Genomic DNA, 7,793 nt, shown 5'->3' with positions numbered 1-7,793 from the left:
TACAGAAGGCATTTAGGATGTTATAGAATTCACTGCATTTACTCTACATCCCAGGTGTTTGGGAGATAGACAAAACGAATCATGATTCCTACATTCAAGAAGCTCTAATCTATGGATAAACTTAAAATATAGTTTGTATGATTATATGATAAAAGCTAAAGTTTAGTTAATTTTTATACTAGAAATAAAGAACTTGCCAAGAAAATTATGATGTCAATATGATTATTCTGACAATAATAAGAGTACTTAATAAAGTCAAGTCTTCAAGATCACAGGAAGAACTACTTATGAATGAACAAAATTATATGGCAATTATAATTCAGAGGGCATGTATTTTTTTTAAAAGGACATAGAAATTTGTGTTTGGCAACACTTCTTTAGTTGGCAGCTGAAGTTACTATATATGTTTGATAGTAGTAACCTTTCTTTTCTTAAAAAAAGTTCTATCAATTCAATTTCATTCCAATTAAAAAATAAAGACAACAGTCCAATTTTAGAGAAAGCTTAACAGTAAAGGTAGCCAGGACCCAGTGACACAATGCCTTGTGCTGTATTGTGTTGACACATTTGTATCTTATTCTAAGAAGAAAACATTCCACTGAAGAGCTCTAAGGAGAAGACCGACAACTTAGATTGCCAATTTAAAAATAACTCTATAATTATAATAGTTGTATTTTACTGAGCTTTTACAAGTATGGCCTCTCCAGCATTATGAAAGGGATGTTATATATTATCCAAAAATACTCACAGCAACTCAACAATGTGGTGATATCATCTCATGCTCAGAGAGTTTAAGTACTCTCCTAAAGCAACAGGCAAGCTTTGATGCCCGGTAAGATGAAATCTGACTAGCTCTTTTCCTGTCCTGCTGCCCCAAAGGCAGACCTTCACACTCTTCTTGGATTTTTTCCTCCTAAACCTTACAGTAGTTTACAAAAACAACAATCATAGAGTAAATGTCAAAGCTTCTAAGTGAGCATTGTTCTTACTGGTCTACAGGACACAGTTGTCTTTGATGTGGTATCTAAAATCATTGTGGAGAACAGTTTGAATGGGATTGACTGAAGGCAGGGATTCTAATTTAAGAAGCTATTGCAGTAGTTTAAGGAAAAATGAAAAGGGCTCAGAGCAGCACCGTGGAGCAGGGGAAGGGATTTGGGAGGTATTTAGAGGTAAACTGCTGATAGGTCTTGTTGACAGATGTTTGTGCAAGGTTAGCACAGAGAGGAATCTAGGGTAATTTCCAGGATTCTCTCCTGGGTGATGGGCTGGCAGTGATTCTACTTCTCAAGACAGGGAATACAGGAGGAGGAGTAGGCATGAAGAAGGTAATGCCTTCTTTTTGTGCATGACCTACAGGTGGTAAAGTGACCCTAAGACCTCCAAGGGGAGTTGTCTAATAGGTGGCTGGATACATAAATCTGAAGTTGTGAAGTGATGTCTGGCCAAATATATTTGCTTAAAAGTCATAGATGGCTCAGGAAACAGGGTATTTTTTTTCATAAGATTGGAGAGCTTTAACCATGTTCGTGGGCTGAGGGGAATAGGTTGATAGCAGGGGAAATTATTGTGTTTTGTATTTTGCAACCCCAAAAAATGTATGTTCAGGTCTTAATCCTTGATACCAGTGAATGTGACTTTATTTGGTAATTAGGTCTTTGTGGATATGCTATAACTAAAATGTAAATGAGGATGAGGTCATAGTGGAGTATGACGGGCCCTTAATCCAATATGACTAGTGTCTTTATAAAAAGAGAAGTGACACAGACACATGAGGGGAAAATGTCATGCGAGGACAGAGGGTGAGAGTGAAGGGCTGCAGCTGCAAGCCAAGGGATGGAGAGGACTGTCAGCCACCACCAGAGGATGGGAGAGAGGCATGGAGCAGATTCTTCCAGAGCACCCAGAAGAAATCAATGCTGCAGACACTTGATTTCAGGCTTCCAGCCTCCAGATCTGTGAGAGTAAGATTTCTGTTTTCATAAACTACCCAGTTTGTGGTACTTTTGTTATGGCATCCCCAGAGGACTAACAGAGGTGTTATAAGAAAGGGGGCCGATGGACGGAAGCAAGCAAGTCCTTGCAAAGCAGGAAGGAAATGAATAGGATGCAGTGCACATACAGAAGGACTGGCTTTATCCAGAAATACATGAGTCTTTTAAATATTTTCTACTTAAACAAAGGAAGTGGGAAAGAATGCAGACACATTTGCAGGTGGAAGAGGAAAGCTTGAAGTTGAGGGAGTTCATTTCTGCTGCCTCTATTTTTTCTAAAGTTGAGAGCAGGCGTTTATGGGGGTAATGGTGATGGGGTGGGGGTGGAGTAGCATTTAAGATGGCTGCTTATAGACAGGAGAATAAAACTAGATCCTTACCTTTCACCATATGCACAAATTAACTCAAGATGGATTAAAGATTTAAATGAAAGACCTCAAACTATAAAAATCCTAGAAGAAAACCTAGGAAATATCCTTCTCAACATCAACTTTGACAAATAATTTTTGGCTAAGTGCAATTGCAACAAAAACAAAAATTGACAGTGGAGCCTAATTAAACTAAAGAGGTTCTGCACTGTAAAAGAAACTATTAACAGAGTAAACAGACAACCTACAGAACGGGAGAAAAATATTTGCAAACTATACATCTGACAAAAGTCTAATATCCAGAATCTATAAGGAATTTAGATCAACAAGCAAAAACAAACAAACAAACAAAAAACCATTAAAAAATGACAAAGACCATAAACAGGCATCTCAAAAGAAGACACACAAGCAGGCAACAAACATGTGAAAAAATTCTCAGCATCATTTACATCAAAATGTAAATCAAAAACACAATGAAATACTACCTCACAAGAGTCAGAATGGCAGTTATTAAAAAGTCAAAAAAAGAAAAACAACAGATGCTGGTGAGGCTGTGGAGAAAAGGGAATACTTGTGCACTTTTGGTGGGAATGAAAATTAGTTCAGTCACTGTGGAAAGCAGTTTGGAGATTTCTCAAAGAACTTAAAAAAGAACTACCATTTGACCCATCAATCTCATTACTAAGTATATATACCCCAACCCCCAAAATTGATCATCATACTAAAAACACACATTCATTCATACATTCATCATAGCACTATTCACAATAGCAAAGACATGGAGTCAACCTAGGTGTTCATCAATGGTGAATTGGATAAAGAAAATGTGGTAGATATATACCATGGAATACTACACAGCTCTAAAAAATGAAATTGTGTCTTTTGCAGTAACATTGATGGTGCTGGGGGCCATAATCCTAAGTGAGTTAACACAGGAACAGAAAACCAAATGCCTCATGTTCTCATTTACAGGTGAGAACTAAACACAGAGTACATATGGACATAAACAGGGGAAATAGACACTGTGGACTACTAGAGCGGAGAGAGAGGGAGATGGGTGTGGGTTGAAACACTACTTATTTGGTACTATGCTCACTGCCTAGGTGTGCAATACCCATGTAACAAACCTACAAATGTACTCCCTGTATCTAAAATAAAAGTATAAATAAATAAATCACTAAATAAATAAAATCATTGCTTGAAGGCATTGTCTTGGGACACAGGGAAGGATGGTGGCACAGCCTTGAACACCCAGGTGTGGAGGGAGTGATTTTCTGCAGTTGAACTTCATGGCTCAGGCTTAAGGACTGAGACTGAAGACTAGATTGATTATTTCTGGGCAATGTCCAGCACAGCAAGCAAGGAGTAAATGATTGAAATGCCACTGGAGAGAATGGCAGAAACTGGGTCTTGTAGGACCTTGTGGGATATTATAAGGGATTCCTCCTAAGTCCATGTAAAGCTGCTAGACAAGGCTTTTGAAGCAGACAGAAACACAGTCTAAACAATCTAAAATATGTTGTTGAAAACATCATTTTGGAGAGATGCATTTTGGTGTTTGTGACAATTCATGAGATGGAAACTACTGCATGGCCAGAGAAGAGATGGCCTCATCTCTGCCTAAGGATTCCACAGATCCATTAATGAACCCCAAGCTGCTTGGCTTGATAGGATGCCATGTACAAGAGACATTCTTCTGAGACAACTCCTCCCCTCTCTACCTTCCATGTCTTTAACAATGTCATATTGCTTTGAACATGATATTCTCAAGGCTGTGCAGCCTAGTGCTAAAGAGCAAAGACTTTGAGGGAATGATAGGATTAGTTTTTAAAATTCTGGATTAGCAATTTTAAAATGTTTTGCTAGCTGTGTGAGTTTGAATAAGTTATCTAAATTGTCTAATTTCCAGTTCTGTAAAGAAAGAAAAATGGTGATGATTTCTTTATCATACACTAGTGAAGATTAAATGAAATCTTGCATTTGTTTGGACTATGGTGAACAATCAATAAATGTTAGCTATTAATATTATTATTTGATCACCTTAATCATAAAATGCAGATTATAAAAAGTGTTCCTGAGCTTTTAAACTTACACATTAATCTATCCAGTTTACAAAAATAATGAAGGGATTATTTTTAATGACCATGAGTGAAGAAGTCACAAAATAGCTTTATCTATTTATTTATTTTGAGATGGAGTCTCCCTCTGTCACCCAGGATGGAGTGCAATAGCATGATTTCAGCTCACTGCAACCTCCGCCTCCCAGGTTCAAATGATTCTCCTGCCTCAGCCCTCCAAGTAGCTGGGGTTACAGGCTCCTGCCACCATGCCTGGTTAATTTTTGCATTTTTAGTAGAGACAGAGTTTCGCCATGTTGGCCAGGCTGGTCTCGAACTCCTGACCTCAAGTAATCTGCCTGCCTTGGCCTCCCAAAGTGCTGGGATTACAGGTGTGAGCCACAAAATATCTATTTCATATGAACATAATTTATTGAGAAGATATATCCATAGTTTCTTTTTTACACCATAGGTGGTCATGGTTTTTAAATAACTCTCCTTTATCACAGAGAGTTACAAAAATAATGGGACTAAAGTTACAAACAAGGAAAAAAATAAGCTTATCTCTACTCCAAAGAGTGTTTACTGATGGTAGCTTATTTATCACTGCAACTTAAGTCATGAAAACAGGTATGTATCTAAGGCTCAGAGAAAGTGCAGTAAGAGTCAGTTCAAGGCAGTGGTTTCCAGCCTCCCCACCTCCCTTGCATTTGTACACTGAGGAATATCTCCATAGCAAGACTGATTCTTAAGAGTGATGTAAGAGTTCTGGAGGAGCAGTTACTAGGAGTATCAAAATCTCTGGTAGAAAGACTTTTCTAGTTTTGTTTGTTTGTTTGAATTTTATAGAAATCTGGTTTTTTTTTTTTTTTTTTTTTGAGACAGAGTCTTGCGTCTTGCTCTGTTGCCCAGGCTGGAGTGCAGTGGGGCGATCCTGGCTCACTGCAAGCTCTGCCTCCTGGGTTCACACCATTCTCCTGCCTCAGTCTCCCCGAGTAGCTGGGACTACAGGCATCTGCCACCACGCCCGGCTAATTTTTTTTTGTATTTTTAGTAGAGATGGGATTTCACCATGTTAGCCAGGAAGGTCTCGATCTCCTGACCTCGTGATCTGCCCATCTCGGCCTCCCAAAGTGCTGGGATTACAGGCATGAGCCACGGCGCCCAGCCAGAAATCTGTACTTTTAGGGAGAAACTGTGAGTGGATTTTTGCAGGCACAGGTCTATGGGCTTTTAATCTCATGGCCCACGCAAGAAGTGGTTTATTTTTTTGACCACCCAAGTGGCCATTCCTATCTTCTCCTTTGCTAAAAGAAACCCAGTTTTTTTAGGTACATGGCAGCCATATGCTTAGCTCAGATGAACCCCGTGGAATTCATGAAGATGATGGAGAAAGAAAGAAGAATGGTGTTTCTGTAATACTATTAACTCACTTTTGAAGATGAAAGCAAGGCAAATACTAATTTATGGCAGAGTTGGACCCAGGCAGGACAAATGACCTTTTGAATGAACACTAAAAAATCATGTTAACAATGAGAATGTGAACTGGGAGTCAGTGAGACTTGAGATCTAACTCTTTCATTCATTTATGTGGTAAATACTTCTTGAAAATCTTCTACCAGCCAGGAATTGTTTTAGTGTCTTTGTTGTTTCGGTCAACAAACGGACTTGATTCTCAGCTTCTGAAGCTCATGTGGGGAAGATAGATATAAATTAATAAAAACATGAACATCTAATTTGAAATTATGCTTAGTGTTAAAAGGAAAAGAATAGGATGAGGAGAAAATAGCAGGACCTACTTAGGCCGACTGGTCAGTGAAGGTCCTGAAATTAAGCCCTGGGAAGAAAATAGAGAGGTTTTCTAGACAGAGGGAACAGTGTGTGTGATGGCCCAGATTTGAGAAAGAGCTTTGCCTGTTTGAGGTACTGAAATTAGGTGCTTGTGTCAGGTGTGCAGGGGTTGAATGGGGTGGGGTGGTGCAATGTGGCATATGAAGAGGCTGGCCACAGTAATGAGCTTAGATTTGATTCTATATGCAGTGGGAGCTTGTCTGAAGGCTTTCAAGCAGAAGAAGGATATTATCTCATTTCCATCCTTGATGGAAGACGCATTGAAGGGAGGCAGAATTGGAAACACTAAGAAAGTAGCAAGAAGAGACTTGAGCTGCGTGTTTAGGACTGGAAAGCATGTTGGTTTTAGACTCAGTCAGACATGAGTTTGGATCCTGATTTGATCTCTTATTATTGGCTGACTTATACCATTGAGTTGTAGCTTCTCTGAGCTGCCATTTTCAGATCTACCAAGTGAAAGTTAAGGAATATTTGGCTCATAGGTTGGTGAGATTAACTGGGTTAAGTTTATGTGTCTTAGAACAGTTCTGGCACATAGTGACCTTTCTAAGATGTTATTGTCTTTTCTTCCTTCGTGGGTATAAAGGGTATGACACTCTGCTCCTTAATGATGAAGCATGTGTGGCATAGAGGCCAATGGGTTGCTGACAATAAGGCAGAAAAAAGACATTAAATCCATGTTTTAGGTAGTATGCGATGGGGTGAGATGTATCTGTTAGTATTTGCTTCAAAATGTTAAAATTCTATTTTCATTGTAAAAATAATAACTAATTAAAGAAAAACTGAAAAATGCAGAAGAGTAGAAAGACTAAAAAAAATTAAAGAGCCACAGTCCAAACACATCCACCAAAAATGTTTTGTTTTCTTTGCCTCTTTGCACTGGGGATAATAACATCTGATAGTGCCCACTCGTTAGGGACGCTGAAAGGAAGATGAGATAGTATTTGCAGAAAGTGTCATAATTTCTGAGTAAAAGATACTGCATAAATACGGTGCTCTGTTGTTTCATTGCCACTTTCAAAATTATAACAGTGATATAATAACAATTTAACTATTGGGGTCCTCTTTTGCATTGGTCAACTATTCAGTGTCTCCAACTTTGCCCTAATATGAGGAAAAAGAAGGCATATTGACTAACAGAACTTTGACAGCTCAAAAGTTACTATCCTAGGAGCTAAATGGATTTCACGCCTTTTGAATAAATTATTTCGCTCAAGAAACATGTTGACTATGGCAACCTGAGGATATCATGCCCTGTTGCTTTCAAGATGAATTGAAACTGGTGTCTTGTTTTAATGAGAAACAGTTAAAATGGACTTCTGACAGCTGGTAACTGGAAAATTTTCAGGCACCAAAGAAGGAACTGTCTGAGAGACGGTACATACACAGCGTCATATAAAATCCCATTGTCTAAGTGACTAATATCACACCAAAGGAAATCAGCATTTGGGTGTAAATGTCTTCCAGTCTTTGGAAATACAGTGTATACTATGCAGTTATTTAGTCTGTGTCATGAAATATGA

This window comes from Gorilla gorilla, chromosome 11 (assembly GCF_029281585.2).
Source record: "Gorilla gorilla gorilla isolate KB3781 chromosome 11, NHGRI_mGorGor1-v2.1_pri, whole genome shotgun sequence".
Taxonomy (NCBI): domain Eukaryota; kingdom Metazoa; phylum Chordata; class Mammalia; order Primates; family Hominidae; genus Gorilla; species Gorilla gorilla.
This window is presented reverse-complemented; position numbering follows the sequence as displayed.